At 43.9% G+C, this 17,933-nt stretch overlaps 1 protein-coding gene across 1 annotated transcript in view; it reads left to right on the top strand.

Annotated features, from left to right (window-relative positions):
- The first annotated feature begins 2,604 nt into the window (after positions 1-2,604).
- LOC100136701 (sodium channel protein type 4 subunit alpha) overlaps positions 2,605-17,933 on the top strand; it is a 210,328-nt gene continuing 194,999 nt past the window's right edge. Inside the window, exon 1 of the mRNA XM_036934870.1 lies at positions 2,605-3,057. The gene's annotated coding sequence lies outside the window, so the exon portion shown is untranslated. The remainder of the gene's footprint in view (positions 3,058-17,933) is intronic.

The following is a 17,933-nucleotide window of genomic DNA, read 5'->3' as shown; positions in this document are numbered from 1 at the left end:
GCCAACGAGAGCATACAGGTCGCAGTGGTGGGTAGTATAAGGGGCTTTGGTGACAAAACGGTTGGCCCTGTGATAGACTGCATCCAATTTGCTGAGTAGAGTGTTGAAGGCCATTTTGTAAATTACATTGCCGAAGTCAAGGATTGGTAGGATAGTCAGTTTTACGAGGGTATGTTTGGCAGCATGAGTGAAGGAGGCTTTGTTGCGATATAGGAAGCCGATTCTAGATTTAATTTTGGATTGGAGATGCTTAGTCTGGAGTCTGGAAGGAGAGTTTACAGTCTAGCCAGACACCTAGGTATTTATAGTTGTCCACATATTCTTAGTCAGAACCGTCCACAGTAGTTATGCTAGTTGGGCGGGCGGGTATAGGCAGCGATCGGTTGAAGAGCATGCATTTTGTTTTATTAGCATTTAAGAGCTATTGAAGGCCACGGAAGGAGTGTTGTATGGCGTTGAAGCTCGTTTGGAGGTTTGTTAACACAGTGTCCAAAGAAGGGCCAGAAGTATACAGAATGGTGTCATCTCAGTAGAGGTGGATCAAAGAATCACCCGCAGCAACAGCGACATCATTGATATATACAGAGGAAAGAGTCCGCCCGAGAATTGAACCCTGTGACACCTCCATAGAGACTGCCAGAGGTCCGGACAACAGGCCCTCCGATTTCACACTCTGGCAGTCATTAGAGAAACCAAGTCTGTTGAGTCTGCCGATAAGAATACGGTGATTTACAGAGTCGAAAGCCTTGGCCAGGTCGATGAAGACGGCTGCACAGTAATGTCTTTTATCAATGGCGGTTATAATATCGTTTAGGACCTTGAGCATGGATGGCTGAGGTGCACTCGTGACCTGCTCGGAAACCGGAATGCATAGCGGAGAAGGAACGGTGGGATTCGAAATGGTCGGTGATCTGTTTGTTCACTTGGCTTTAAAATACGTTAGAAAGGCAGGGCAGGATGGATATAGGTCTGTAACAGTTTAGGTCTAGAGTGTCACCCCCTTTGAAGAGGGGGATGGCCGCGGCAGCTTTCCAATCTTTAGGGTTCTCGGACAATACGAAAGAGAGGTTGAACAGACTGGTAATAGGGGTTGCAACAATTGCGGGAGATACATTTAGAAATAGAGGGTCCAGATCGTCTAGCCCAGCTGATTTGTACGGGTCCAGGTTTTGTAGCTATTTCAGAACATCTGCTATCTGGATTTGGGTGAAGGAGAAGCTGGGGAGGCTTGGGCAAGTAGCTGCGGGGGGTGCGGAGCTGTTGGTCGGGGTTGGGGTTACCAGGAGGAAAGCATGGCCAGCCGTAGAGAAATGCTTATTGAAATTATTTATCAAGTTGATTCATTATGACTTCCATGTGATATAGGCTAAGTATCTCTGTATTGCAGATGGCTCGCCAGCCTCTTAGGACCAGGGTAGCAGTGATGCTGACTCGTAGGCCTACTGTAATGTAAACTTGTCAGGCTGTTCTTACTCTTTACCAGCAGAGGGGGTAATGAACTCAGGTTTGGAATACATTTCAATGCTTGATTCACTAGGGCTGCGTTTAGACAGTCAGCCCAATTCTGATCTTTTTTTCCTCACTAATTGGTCTTTTAACCAATCACATTTGATCTTTTCATATCAGATATTTTTCAAAGCTGATCGGATTGGTCAAAAGATCAATTAGTGAAGCAAATGATCAGAATTGGGATGCCTGTATAAACGCAGGCCACAAGGCATCGACACACATAGCAGGGCTCTCCAACCCCGTTCCCGGGGAGCTACCCTCATCTACGTTTTATTTCCAACCCCAGTTGGAACTAACCTGATTCATTTTATCAACCAGCTAATTAGTAGAATCAGGTGCGCTAGATTATGGTTGGAGTGAAAACCTATAGGATGGTAGCTCTCCAGGAACAGGGTTGGAGAGCCCTGCATTATAGGCTACCCACAGGGGTGTTCGATTTTATATAATATTGTATTATTGACTCATGTTGTTCTAACCATTAAGGATCAACTATAGCGCAAACATTTTTTGTTCCCATGAAAAAGTCATAATCCTGATTGGCCTCATAATCCGCGAGTCTAGTTTTTCAAAACAACATTGGTCCTAATGTTAACTTCCTGAAAAAAGGTTAAGCTAGCTAATTATATCGGGAAACAGATTCCACAAGTCACTATACAGTCTCCATTAAGATGAGGCAAAAACTCACTAATAGTTGAGTTCATAATAATATTCAAGATCAATCAAATGGCATAACCCTTTAATCCTATAGGGCTAGGCCTATATTTCAACTGTCGGCTATTTAAAAGCGCAATGTGCTTTTTGTGACACGTCTAAAGCTAGGAGGATCACAGACTCATCATAAGGAGTTTTTAATAAAACTATTTCATTATCCAGACATTCTTGCTCATCCTCATTCCGTCTCTACATTATTTAAACTTAGTAACCTATTATTGCATGCTCCGCTATAACTTTATTAGCCTTGTGCCGTCCTGAAGAACACAGCCGATGATGTGATGTACTGTCCGAACAGCACAGACAAATTGGAGTAGGCGTTACCTCTGAACGTCTGACTTCCTCACTTCGCGGCTCAAGGGCAATCAAAGGGTCCGGACTTGTTTTCCGAGACAGGTTACAGAATCTCACCGACGCTTCTTGCGGTAAACCGTCGCGCGTAAAGTTGTTATAGACTACTTGGACTAAATCAACAGCTTTGTGGACAACGACTTTCTGCACGGAGCATATTAAATCATTTATTTTGAGTCTATTTATTGGAAAGTGCAATAAAATATAAATGGTCAACTCAGAACCGTTAAAAATATGCCCAATAATGAGTTGGGTTAACAACTGGTAGAATACGCGCGTTTTTTCGAATCATTGGGTGCACCTTGCATTAACAAAACAAATTATATCTTCGAAATAATTATAACACTTTTCAAATAAGGTATTCGGATTGTTTGGAATTGTGTAAAGAGTGTTCGACATGGCCTTATCTCTTCCAGTGGATGGACATGCCAAAATTTGTTGAAATAGACTGGGGGACGCAATGCTGTAAATAAAGGAGATTCACATGTAAGTAGACTATTTTCATCTACCTTTGCTGTCCAGTGCCGGTTCCTAACCTCAACAAAAATATGTCATTAGATTCCTACTGGCCCTACGCATTTTCTTTAACTAAACATAGCCCATTTAACCTGTACAATTCAGCTATGGTTCACAAAATAGGCGTCTATTGATTTACGTTGACTGTTAGACTAATTTGAACCTTTCGAGGGGCCAATAGGGTATTTCATATTTTCAAATAGGCTAATGAATGTCATATATGGGATATAATTCATGGAAATTATACTTAGGCTACGATAATTTAGCTTTTTCATTACAGTTTAAGATTTAAATACATATGTTGCGTTGTTTAAAAAAAATAATTTTACACAGTTGACTTGGCATATGAAGTGGTGAAACAACCTGTGCTATCATTTACGATTTAAAGATTATAGGCTTGGCTACTAGTTGTTTAAGTTGTAATAATGTTAATTTGGGAAAGGGTTTTCGAAAATGTGCAACCCTTAATGCTTTGAATATGTTGTTAGGAAATCACCGTGGCGCGAGCACGGGGGATTAGTTTCCCCACTTGGTAATCATGTTTAGAAGCACTCTTTGGTTGATTACATGGGTTGAAATGATAAGGGCACGACAGTAGAATAAAAGGTTCAAGTCTTCAAAGCGATGACGGTGTCGTGGTTTTTCTGTTCAAATTTGGCACAAAAAATTGGTTGGGATTTGTGTTGGTTAGTGTTACGCTTGTCCTTTGTCTTTATGTGATCCAAAGAGTGATTCCAATTTATGTATAGGTTACAGTATTAAAAAACGTTTTAACATCAGATAACATCAACTAAGAGCGGCATTGGATACACCGTCAAGACAACTTACAATAAAGGACAACAGGTGTCTGCAGGCTATGCCTCGCATGCCAGGGTAGCCTAGATCTGAGAGTGCCATCGCAGTTCAAAAGCCGTGACACTGAGATGTTTGTTCAATGTACCAGCGAGCTGTTCTCCCGAATAACTGACCTTTCGAGGTGTATGTAGTTGGCTAAGTAGACGCGGAAGCTGTCGCGCGGTGGTTTTCCTGGCGACGCGAACCGCTGTGCTCTTGTCCAAGGTCCTGAAAGTCAAGACAATTAACGGGGGATTCGGTTAAAGTCGAATCTCGTACTAGGTTAAAACCCTTTAAAGCTTAAATGTTGTTTTACCTACTGTACTAAATAATTTGCTTCAACAGCTGCAAAATAACAGAGTTTAATCAGGACAAAAATAATAGAAATACAATAACTGATTAATGTTAAAAACATAATTATATATAGATATGAATATATATATATATATATACATATTTAAAAACATGAATAAGATATAGGCTAGTATATATATATATATATATATATATATATATATATATATATATATATATATATATATATATATATATATATACACACACACACACACAAGTATGTGGACACCCCTTCAAATGAGTGGATTCCTCATAGACAAATATTGGCAGTAGAATTTCCTTACTGAAGAGCTCAGTGACTTTCAAAGTGGCACCCTCATAGGATGCCAGTTTTCCAACAAGTCAGTTTGTCAAATATCTGCCCTGCTAGAACTGTCCCTGTCAACTGTAAGTGCTGTTATTGTAAAGTGGAAATGTCTAGGAGCAACAACGGCTCAGCCACGAAATGCTAGGCCACACAAGCTCACAGAATGGGACCGCTGAAGTGCGTAGAGCATAAAAATCGTGTGTCCTTGGTTGCAACATTCACTACTGAGTTCCAAACTGCCTCTGGAAGCAACATCAGCACAAGGACTGTTCGTCAGGAGCTTCTTGAAATGGGTTTCCATGGATGACCAGCCGCACATAAGCCTAAGATCACCATGCACAATGCCAAGCATTGGCTGGAGTGGTGTAAAACTCACCACCATTGGACTCTGGAGCAGTGGAAACACATTCTCTGAAGAGATGAATCACGCTTCACCATATGGCAGTTCGAAGGATGAATCTGGGTTTGGCAGATGCCAGGAGAATGCTACCTGCCCCAAAGCATAGTACCAACTGAAGTTTGGTAGGGGAGGAATAATGATCTGGGGCTATTTTTTAATGGTTCGGGCTAGGCCCTTTAGTTCCAGTGAAGGGAAATCTTAACGCTACAGCATACAATGACATTCTAGACAATTCTGTGCTTCCAACTTTGTGGCAACAGTTTGGGGAAGGCCCTTTCCTATTTCAGCATGACAATGCCCTCGTGCACAAAGCGAGGTCCATACAGAAATTGTTTGTCAAGATCAGTGTGGAAGAACTTGTTTGGCTTGCACAGAGCCCTGACTTCAACCACATCGAACACCTTTGGGATGAATTGGAACACTGACTGTGAGCCAGGGATAATCGCCCAACATCAGTGCCCGACTTCACTAAGGCTATTGTAGCTGAATGGAAGAAAGTCCCCGCAGCAATGTTCCAACATCTAGTGGAAAGCCTTTCCAGAAGAGTGGAGGCTATTAAAGCAGCAAAGGGGCGACCATATTCACCATATTTAGTTGGTGAAAATAGCACATAATGACACAGCACTTATGTAAGACATTTAAACATTAAAACAGAAATGTGCAACATGTTTGGATATGCTATGTCCAGAGCATTCTCCACTAAGGTGATATCATACCACACATCAGATCGATGTTATGGCTGAAGCTTTTGCTTGTATTCCTCCAAACCCACACCATGTTCCCCTATGTCAGGTATCCAGAAGTGGAGCCTCTGACTGTGCTATGAGGGGGTTTGTTGGTTATATAAAATACCAGGCTCATGCATGCTTGCTATGGGGTTGCGCATGATTAACAGCCTTTGTATTTGCATAAAACTGTCAAAACATCATCAACGCCTTTGGCAAGACATCCACAACTCACGCTGCCTCACTTGCCTGTTTGTGTGTATATATAGAGAGATAGTTATGAATTCATAGTTATGAGTCTAAGCAAAAGCTTTTCTCAGTTGAAGTCTTGTTATTATCAGCAATAGGCGCATCTGGAATGTTCTCTCAACTTGTGTTCTTATCGACCCCCAGCATTGTGAGAGGGAAAGAAATGAGGGCGAATGCATTCTCATACTCCAATTTCATTATTATTTAACACTACAAATAGAAAGGATGTCACTTATAAGTTTTGCCTCTTGTTTGTCTAAAGCCTACACAAGGGCTATAGCCTATGGGGAGGATTCATCCGAGGTTTCATCAGGGTCCCTATTGTTGTTTTTCCAAACGCTTCAGTGTGCCATGCTATAAATGTGGAGACACAAAGGAGTCCAGTCAATCACAGAATGGGCATGTCCACGTTACATCTCCCAGTCATAGCATCTCTGAAAATGTATGTAAATATAACCTGCCCAAAGGTCTTTTACCAAGCTGGATACCTTGAGGTATCCCCAATTTCCCTTTTTTGGGGAAATGTCATTTTTGAAGAGAGTGTCATTACAATTATAATCAAATCTTGTATAATAACAGAAAATGAAAAGGACTGTGTTGGTACAGTAGGCCTACATTCCAAGATTTGTGTCTGTATCAAATCCAACCACATGTCAAGCTCAGATGAACAGATTTCTGGGCAAAATATCAAGACTTCTGTATGGACTACATGGCAGCAGACCAGGCCTGGTTGAAACATTGTATCCCACATGTATTTGTTTGTTTGTTTCAATGGTAGAAACACATCATTCTCAGACATGACCAGCGTCTGTTTTGCTAAAGCAAAGCAAGCCATGACTATCCACTAGCAGATACCACCATGACTACTAGCAGACACCACTGATGACCACGGGTTCATTATTTGTTTTGCAGCTCATGGTATTCTCTGTGTGAATACAGATATTTCTGTGATTTATCGGACTGCTTGTTTTTTATTATCCCGTTCTTGTATTTCCTCTAAACAGGAAGAAAGGAATCTTTCCTCTTGTTAGGAATATTTTTTATTCTGGGGAAGTGCATAAATATTTATCTTGGTATTTCACAGATTCCCAGATGTATGCCTCAAACTATAGGTCTGACTTTACTTTAGGTACACTGTGAGCCCTTCGTTGGCTGCTATCGCCATACAGATGTAGGATCTTAATTTGAGCCAGTCTCCTACAGCAGGAAAAAAATACTGCAGCGACAGGAAATGTGAATTATAATTAATGGACATTTTTGTTGCGGTTGATATTGTCACGGCAGATTTCCTCCTCTTCCTCTGAAGAGGTGAAACAAGGATCGGACCAATACGCAGCGTGGTAGGTGTCCATGGTTTTTAATAAGAAAAACTCAACCTGAACACAAATACAAAAAAAAAAACAATAAACGTGAACTAACCGAAACAGTCCCGTGTGACACAAACACTGACACAGGAAACAATCACCCACAAAATACACAAAGAATATGGCTGCCTAAATATGGTTCCCAATCAGAGACAACGATAGACAGCTGCCTCTAATTGAGAACCAATCTAGGCAACCATAGACATACAATTACCTAGAACGGGACCAGCCCCATAAACTTACAAAACCCCTAGAAAAGGCACAGCCCCATAAACATACAAAACTACCTAGAAAGGAAAGAGCCCCCATAAATATACAAAACTACCTAGAAAGGAAAGAGCCCCCATAAATATACAAAACTACCTAGAAAGGAAACAGCCCCATAAACATACAAAACCCCTAGATAAGAAAAACACATAAATCCCCAATGTCACACCCTGACCTAACCAAAATAATAAAGAAAACAAAGATAAAATAGTCTGAAATTTCAATGTGGAAATTACAAACTTTAGAAAAGCTATTTCAAACCTCAAATACACTTCAGGTTTTACATTTTACTGCATTGCGGGAAAATTCTCCTTCAACAAGGCTATCAAATTAAGATCCTACATCTGATGTATGATGTACTGACTTCAGCTGCTCTGGGTCATGTAGGTTAAACAAGCTGTCAGCAGATCTTTCTTCACAACTCTCATTGCTAGAATTAGCAGTGTGCCATACCAAGAACTGTATTTGCATTTATAGATTTATTTGAAATGGATTTGAGCATTTTCCCCTCTGTTGCAACTTTGCCTTCAGGCTACACAATCGCGTTGGTGTGTGGTGTAACCCACACCAATCGTGGTGGTGCCGTTGCACTGTTGACCTGTCACTAATCACCAGGGAAACGATTGTAAAAAACACCTTGTCTTTCAACCCACTCTATCTTTGTTGCTCTACTGTAATAACCCCTTTGGGCGACCAATAAACTAGCTCTTAAAGAGACCCATTTAAAGCCCAAAGAGTGTGTCAGTGTTTTGACATGTGCCTTCTGGAGGAGCCTCAGGGGGTTGATATGAGGAATGGTTTGATACCCATCTCGTTTGTCGGAAATGACCCCTATGTCAAGGGATTTGTCTGCAGCCTAAGTTTAGTTATGGGTCCCGTTTGATCCAAGCTCTCTCAGTGGCTAAGAACACTGATTAGCCAATGGCCACGCAGTAATCTCTACCTTTAATGATTCCCCCTGGGAACATGGCAGACCGCTCAATTTGGATGAATATGTAACGATGACGTTGGGAGTCAGATGCAGGTGGTGAGTTTAATAATAATGAACACAGAGCGATACAAAACAAGAGAAGCGTCTGGAAATGAACACAGAACCAACACTGCCTGAAGGATGATGCTAGATAAATGGGAGTAATCAGGATAGTGATAGAGTCCAGGTATGCCTCACGATGGGGAGCAGGTGTGCATAATATGGATTGCCAGATGTATGTGTGATGATGGGTTGGCAGGACCGGTGGTTAGTAAACCGGCGATGTTGAGCACCGGGGCGGGAGTAGAAGTGACAGTACCCCCCGTCGTAGGGGACGGCCATGGGACCAGGAACCACTGGCCTGAGGGAAACATGAAAAGAGGGAGAGATTCGGTAATTAGTGGGGAGCTATAATCAATACGTTACCTCATTGACCCGCCGGAAGTACTTGAACGGCCCTACAAACCGGGGGCTCAGCTTCTTACAGGACAGGCGGAGTGGGAGGTTTCTGGTGTAGAGCCAGACGCAATCACCAGGATGGAACATGGGAGCCTCACTACAGTGGTGATCTGCCTGCTCTTTCTGGTGGCAGAGCATCATGGGGGCGTCATTCCAAACCTCGTCTGCGCGCCTGAACCACTCGTCCACCGCAGAGGCTGCGGTCTGGCTTGGGGTTCAGAGCTAGGGCTGGCTCGGGGTTCAGAGCCAGGGCTGGCTTGGGGTTCAGAGGCTGCGGTCTGGCTCGGGGTTCAGAGCCAGGGCCGGCTGATAACGCTGGAAGGGAGTCAGCCCGGTGGAGGAGTGACATAATGAAGTCTGAGCGTACTCCGCCCAGGGAAGGAATCAGGCCCACTCCCCCTGCCGGTCCTGGCAGTGACTCCTCAAAAACCTCCCCAGCTCCTGCTTTATGCGCTCCACCTGCCCGTTTAACTGAGGTTGGTACCCAGAAGTGAGGCTGACCGTGACCCCCAGCTTCTCCATGAAGGCTTTCCATACCCGTGACGGGAATTGGGGGCCACGTTCGGAGACGATGTCCTCTGGAAGCCATCGTGCCAGATGGCCTGATGGAACAGTCTGGAGAGCGGTAGGGCGACCAGAGAGAGGGATAAAACGGCAGGATTTAGAGAATCTGTCCACAACCACCAAAATAGTGGTGAAACCATCAGAGGGGAGATCAGTGACAGAATCAATGGACAGATGAGACCAGGGAAGCTAGGCACGGGAAGGAGTTTCCCAGCTGGAACATGCCGTGGAGATTTAGTTTGGGCACATACGGAACAGGAGTTGACGTAGGAAGTGGCGTCCTGCGAACCACCACTACTTTTTGGAGAAGGATTGATAGTGCGGGTGATACCTGGATGTCCAACGACGACAGCTGTGTGCACCCAGGTCAGCAGCCAATCCCTTATCCCCGTGGGAATGTAGATGCACCCAGGTCAGCAGCAAATCCCTTATCCCCGTGGGAATGTAGATGCACCCAGGTCAGCAGCCAATCCCTTATCCCCGTGGGAATGTAGATGCACCCAGGAGGACAGGTAGTGGGTGCAGGTTCCCTCGCCAAGGCCTGGCGAATGTCCACATGTACATCGCAGACCACGGTGGCTACGACTCGAGGGTGAGATTATGGGTGCACTCAGGGAAGGAACCTCTCCCGAATCATAGAGACGGGACATCGGCTTTGGTGTTCTTTGAATCTGGGCGATATGTCAGATTGAAGTCAAATCTAGTGAAAAAAAGGGATGCATGGAGTGGGTTCAGCAGTATGTACTCCAGGTTCTGATGGTCGGTGAGGATGAGAAATGGGTCCTAGGCACCGTCCAGCCAGTGTCTCCACACCTCTAATGCCAACTTCACCGCCAGGAGCTCCTGATCGCCGAAGTCATAGTTCCTCTCTGCAGGAGACAGTTTCTCTGAGTCATATGCACATGGATAACATTTTTGTGGATTACCTTGTCGTTGGACACTGTGCTGAAAGATGTCAACCATTCTTCCCCTTCCCGGATAGGATTGTAGGCACTACATACGTACAATTGGGTAAAAAAAGAAAAAGTGGGCCCGTGGAGCTGTTTGATCGCTGCCGGGACCCAACGGGAGAGGGTAACGGTATTTAGTGGTGATGGCATTCAAACATCTGTAATAAATGCATGGGTATAACCCTCCATCCTTCTTTGCCACAAAGAAAAAGCCTGCCGACACAGGGGAGGTGAACATGTGGATGAAACCTTGTTGGAATGCCTCACAGATGTACTCCTTCGTAGCCTTAGTTTCAGTCATTAACAGAGGGTAGATGCGGCTGCACGGGGGTGCAGAGCCTGCAAGTAGGTCGATGACACAGCCCCAGGGGAGATGAGAAGGGAGACAGTTGCCACTGGTTTTGGAAAGAACCTCCCGCATGTGTTGGTATACCTCCGGGATGTTGGCTTGAAGGGTAACTACTGGACTCTCAACCTATGTGGAACCACAGGGGAAGGGAAAGCAGGTCCTCTGGCATTTGGGTGTCCAGTCCATGATTGTCATCCTCAACCATGAGATGGCGGGGTTATGGCGTTGGAGACATGGGAGGTCTATCTTTTGTGTGGGTGCACTGATGATGGATGTATGGACTCCACAGTGAAAGGTGCATGGTGTTGTGATGTGTGTGATAATCCCAGATTGATTAGCTAGCGCTTGAACCGGAGAAGAGAGCAGGTATAAGATGATGTTCAGGCAGGCGACAAGGGCCTGGTCAATAACATTCCCGTGGCACCAGAATCCACTAGAACTGTAGAAATAGTAGATGAGGGACAGCCAGCTAGTGAAATCGATACTAAAATGGGTTTGGTGGAAAGTGATGATGGAATACTCACGCTCTCGTGGACCCCGTGTTGGAACGTACGGGACACCATTGAAGCTGGTGCCCCTCTTGACCACAATAGGGACAGAGCCCCAGCGGTCTCCTATGGCATCGCTCAGCCACGGGGAGGCATGTGGCCCCTACCTCCATGGAGTCAGGCTCTGATACAGAATGGTCAACGAAGGAGGGAGAGAGGCGATGGGGGTGCCGACGCTCCTGAAATAGGTTATCCAGAAGGATGGCCATGGCGATGAGAGCGTTAAAGGAGATGGTGTAGTATCGGCATGCCAAGTCGGTCTGGACCTCTTTGCGCAATCCTCTTCCGAATAGGGTGTTGAGTGCCGGTTCATTCCCTCAGCTGGAGAGTGCCACGGTCCGGAAGGTGAGGACATACTCCGCATCAGTCTGGTCATCCTACCGTAGTTGGAGAAGGAGCTCACCTCCCCTCTCTGCCCTCCGGTGGATGATCGAAGACTCCTCTGAACAGAACCATGAATCCCTCATAGGAAGCCAGCTCCTCCTCTCCCAGACAGCCGTAGCTTACTCCTACTCCTGTCCGGTCAGCAGAGAAATAACCGTGGCAACGTTGGATCTCTCAGTGGTGGGGGTTCCAGTCTGATGAGCGAAATAGTGGGAGTACTGGAATAGAAAGCCACGTCATATTTGTCCGGGAGGGACAAATGGGCATCGCTGACCTGGGCAGACTGCTGGATAGGCTGGGGTGCTGGTTCGACTTGTGGTAGAAAATCCTTCGCTAGTTGGAAGTGATTCCCCTCTGGTAATGTCGAGACATTGAAGAACGCAGAAAACCTCATCCATAGCCATCCCCAGTTGCGCCAGCTGGTAGTGGTGTTGGTGAAATAGGTGTCCCTGTTCACCGATCATCTGGGAATGTCCTGATTCCCTGCTGCTTTCATTTGTAAAGGCAGAATTCTGTAACGATGACACAGGGAGTCAGGAAGCAGGTGGCAAGTTTAATAATAATAAACATAGAGCGATACAAAACAAGAGCAGCGTCTTGACATGAACACAGAACTAATACTGCCAGAATAGTGATGCTAGGGAGTGCTAGATAAAGGGGGAGTAATCAGGGTATTGATGAAGTCCATGTGTGCCCTAATGATGGGGCGCAGGTGTGCGTATCTGCCAACAGCTCTGGTGGACATTCCTGCAGTCAGCATGCCAATTGCATGCTCCCTCAAAACTTGAAACATCTGTGGCATTGTGTTGTGTGACAAAATTGCACATTTTAGAGTGGCCTTTTTTTGTCCAGAGCACAAGGTACACCTGTGTAATGATTTTATTTATTTTATTTTACCTTTATTTAACCAGGTAGGCAAGTTGAGAACAAGTTCTCATTTACAATTGCGACCTGGCCAAGATAAAGCAAAGCAGTTCGACAGATACAACAACACAGAGTTACACATGGAGTAAAACAAACATACAGTCAATGATGACACTGTTTAATCAGCTTCTTGATATGCCACACCTGACAGGTGGATGGATTTACTTGGCAAATGCTCACTAACAGGGATGTAAACAAATGTGTGCCCAACATTTCAGAGAAATACTGTTTTGTGCATATGTAACATTTCTAAGATCTATTATTTCAGCTCATGAAACATGGGACCAACACTTTACATGTTGCGTATATATTTGTGTTCAGTGCATATTGATCACGCAGCTTCCCAAGTCCTTTTGAGAAGACAAGCATTTGTCAAGGGACAAAGAAAAGTGATTCATACCTTGTTATGGAATGACCCCTTTTGACCAGAGTAGCAGTGTTTAAATGCTGTATTCAGAGTAAGGTTAGTCATATAGCACAAGATTACATTTCGCTTCGTCCCATGAGACAATATGAGTCTAATACGGTCTCATGAGATGATATCAGTAGGCCTTTATGATTGTGTGTACAAGTGGAATTAGTATTTGAGAGTTTTGATTAACTCGGTCATGACATAAGAGCCCAGGACTGAATAAATACTGGTGGTCAGACAGACAGATATGTGCTACCACTGTTCTAACCGGTTTGGGAATGTAAAGGGAGATGACCAAATCTCACCAGTAGTAACAGCAATCTAAGTCCCCTGCCTTTTCCTTTGAGATTTGCAGGCCGAACGGCATTCAGTCAGAAGGGTTCAAGCGCGGTATGAACTTACAAGAATGAGTTGGAGATTTGCGGCATTGATAACGCTCAAAGGCACTATAATTAAGCAATAAGGCCCGAGGGGGTGTGGTATGTGACCAATATACCACGGCTAAGGGCTGTTCTTATGTACGACGCAACGCGGATATACCATTAGCTGTGGTATATTGGCCATATACCACAAACCCCAGAGGTGCCTTATTGCTATTATAAACTGGTTATCAACATTTTTAGAGCACTAAAAATAAATGTTTTGTCATACCTGTGGTATACGGTCTGATATACCACGGCTGTCAGCCAATCAGCATTCAAGGCTAGAACCACCCAGTCTATAAAAGAATGTTAATGACACATAAACATAAGACGCAGGAATAAATGCAATTCCACAGAGGAAGTCCATTGTCTGAAACCCTGTGTGGTTTTACCTTACAGAATGCCAACTAAATAAGAAGAAGAAAAGTGGAGGTTTTTATTCGCCACTGACAAATATCTTGTTGGAGTGAATCAAAAAGCTGTCATTGAGGTTTCAACAGTTTCTCTCGTCAGTAGATCATTCCTAGGTACCCATCTTGATGTTTAAACCAAGTTAAAGCGCGGAGTAGAGGTGGCACTTAGCTTTGAGGCTATACACCAGTGGTTTACAGACAGGATGCCCTTGTAAAACTGCATTGTTGGTTACGAGCTTTTAAATAAGCATTTCACTGTAAGGTTGTATTCGGCGCACCTGTTGTATTCGGCGCATGTGACAAATACAAATTGATTTGATCATTCAGTACATACTTTGAACAAAGTCAAATGTGTCAGACACGGAAGGGAGAAACACTGTACATATCTCTCCATAGATTGTGACATTGCCTCCATTGTATAGGAGAGGAGACACAGCTATTTTTGGAAGCCAGTTTGGATACATTATGAATTATACACACACTGATTCTGGCATCCACCCTGGTCTATGTCGGCAGTAGCCTCAGGGGAAATATGGGCATCACACTTGTAGTAGCTAGATGCACTGCGCTCCAACAGTGTTTTGTCAAGCTCTTTCCCATGTCTGACAAGCACAGGCCGTGCTGAGGTTGGCAGACTTCAATGCTAGAATAGACAGATCCTGTAGAAAAGCGCAACAGTTATTTTTATTTTATTTTTTAAACTCTATTTATCTAGGCAAGTCAGTTAAGAACAAATTCTTATTGACAGTTTTTGCCCAGTTGGGTATGATGTCCTGTGTGTATGTGAGATTTAGTGGGTATGTGTGTTTGTTTGTTCGTTTGTGTGTGTGTGTGCACAGGCGAGTGTGTGTGTGTGTGTGTAACAACAAAGTGTATGTTTGACCATAAAGTATTTTTAACACAAGGCTGATCCGGTACAAATGTATTGAAAGTACAGATGAAAACGATAAGTCAAGACACACATAAAACCAGATTGGAGTAGATTGAACAACCCAAAAAAGACAGTAATGTGGAGAAAAACAGAAAGAAAAGCATGAGACCGAGCCTCATGACAGTGCATGAGCTTTATCAAGCCCTGAGTTCTATTAAAGAGGCTACACTGCTCTTTTAGCAGGAAACTACTGTGACAAGGTGGGGAGGAGAGGATTCAAAGAAGATGAATCTAAGTGGGTCGCGAGAGCGTGAGGCAATTCTGCATCCATAAAACAGACGGAAAGGGAGCGAATCAATGTAAAGGCTATTAGGATGATCAAGATCATGTCATTTTAGGACCAGAACAGGGCCAAAACAGAGTTTGTTGAATTTAGGCAAAGGCAAAGCTTCCCGTGCTGTTGCTTTGTCTCAAATATGCACATATTAGGTCAAATTTAGGGTTTGGGTTTGAAATTCCTGTATTTTTCGGCTATTACCAACTCTAAATATGTCAGTAGTAGTACTTTTTGTATTTTATCTGTATGTAGTGGCTATGTGTTTGACTATGTGTAACGATGTTATGCATAGGAAATGAACAGAACTAACTAGCAGTGAGCTTTGTTTTGATTCGACATTGACTCAGTAGGCCTCATTTTAGCCTCGGGGGAATTATTACTAAAACATTATTACTAAGATGGACAATTTAATCATTTCTAATGAAGGGGATTATGAATTTCCTTAAAAGTGGAAGTGGGTGGTTTGTTATGACATACACATTATATCAAGAGAATGCCTTTAGGATATCAAAGGGGACAAAATCAAAGGGGGGGAAATGCTGTGCCTCTTCACTTACAATACATAGTGCTCTGTCAAAGTGTATGGGGTCGAGAGTTTCAAGTTCCTTGGTGTCCACATCACCAACAAACTATCATGGTCCAAACACACCAAGACAGTTGTGAAGAGGGCACGACAACACCTTTTCCCCCTAAGGAGACTGAAAAGATTTGGCATGGGTCCCCAGATCCTCAAAAAGTTCTACAGCTGCACCATCGAGAGCCTCCTGACCGGTTGCATCACCACCTGGTATGGCAACTGCTCAGCATCTGACCGTAAGGCACTACAGAGAGTAGTGCGTACGGCCCAGTACATCACTGGGGCCAAGCTTCCTGACATCCAGAACCAATATACTAGGCGGTGACAGAGGAAGGCCCAAAGAATTGTCAAAGACTCCATTCACCCAAGTCGAAGACTGTTCTCTCTGCTACACTACTGCACGGCAAGTGGTACCGGATCACTAAAAGGCTCCTTAACAGCTTCTACACCCAAGCCATAAGCCATTTTTCCTCCTCCCCATCTGTCTACTGTAGAGTCTGAACTTTGCTCACGTTGGCAGAGAATTTGATCTCAATGTGTCCCCCGTAGCTCAGTAAACACTGTGATGGGAGTGGAGACTCACCCTGAACTAGAGCAGAGGGGTGACAGGGTTTCTGCCCATTACACTATCACTCTACTGCCTATTTGACGTTCAAGGCTGCACAAGTAATTGGCAAAGACAGGGAGCGCTGAACAATGATTCATATAGCTCTCATGGTATCCATATCTGTGGAATTAGAACTGATTGACTGTGGAGTGTGGACGCCACACACTGACAATTAAGACAAACTATCAAAAACGACCAATTCTTTCTGACCTCTTTTCAAGCTAAATTAAAATCAACCTGAACATTGATGTCTAATTAAGCAATAAGGCCCGAGGGAGTGTGGTATACTGCCAATATACCATGGTTAAAGGCTGTTCTTATGCACAACACAACACGGAGTGGCTGGACACAGTCTTTAGTCGTGGTATATTGGCCATATATCACAAACCCCTGAGGTACCTTATTGCTATTATAAAATGGTTAACAACATAATTAGAGCAGTATAATTAAATGTTTTGTCATACCTGTGGTATACGGTCTGATATACCATGGCTGTCAGCCAATCAGCATTCAAGGCTCAAATCAGCCAGTTTATTATGAAGAACACATACTGTGCAGTGAAGGCTTAAGCGGAGCACTCTGCTAAATGACTGAGCTACAGGTAGTCTATGTGTGGGATTCTGAGAGCCATTTCTCCTCATTAATTAGTACAGCATTCTGCGATGCAGGGAAGGCCTCATAAAAACACAATATGTGACCAATTGTCTTAAAAAGGACTCAATATCCGATTTGTTGATTTTCTGTTGCTTTTTTGCAGATCATTAAGAGTTTCGGAATTGTGTATTATACACTATATTGTCACAAACGTAAAGCTGTTTTTGGGATGTTTTGGTCCAGGTATAGCAAACTGCAACCGAGGCCTAAGTCTGAAGCAGCACCCTAGACATAGATTTTTCTAACCAAATGTGGCATGCCAAGGGAAAAAATATAAACTGCTGTAAACTACCATCTGTGGACAGGAAGGAGATTATGGATTTGAAATAATTCTATCAGCGTTTCCTAACTGACAGTCTGATTAGATGTATCACTGTAGCTGCCTGGACGATGAGAGAGAGAGATGCCAAGAAGAGTGAAGAAAATGGAGGGAATATATACACTAAACGACCAAAAGTATGTGGACGCCTGCTCGTCGAACATCTCATTCAAAAGTCATGGGCATTGATATGGAGTTGGTCCCCACTTTGATGCTATAATAGCCTCCACTCTTCTGGGAAGGCTTTCAACTAGATTTTGGAACATTGCTGCGGGGACTTGCTTCCATTCAGCCACAAGTGCATTTGTGAGGTAGGACATGGAGGTTGGGTGATTAGGCCTGGCTCGCAATCAGCGTTCCATTTTCATCTCAAAGGTGTTCGATGGGGTTGAGGTCAGGGCCCTGTGCAGTCCAGTCAAGTTTTTCCACACCGATCTTGACAAACCATTTCTGTACGGACCTCGCTTTGTGCACGGGGGCATTGTCATGCTGAAACAGGAAAGGACCTTCCCCAAACTGTTGCCATAAAGTTGGAAGCACAGAATCGTCTAGAATGTCATTGTATGCTGTAGCGTTAATATTT

The sequence above is a fragment of the Oncorhynchus mykiss genome, chromosome 11, assembly GCF_013265735.2.
Source record: "Oncorhynchus mykiss isolate Arlee chromosome 11, USDA_OmykA_1.1, whole genome shotgun sequence".
Lineage (NCBI taxonomy): Eukaryota > Metazoa > Chordata > Actinopteri > Salmoniformes > Salmonidae > Oncorhynchus > Oncorhynchus mykiss.
Note: the sequence above shows the minus strand (reverse complement) of the source record. Positions and strands in the feature narration are given on the sequence as shown.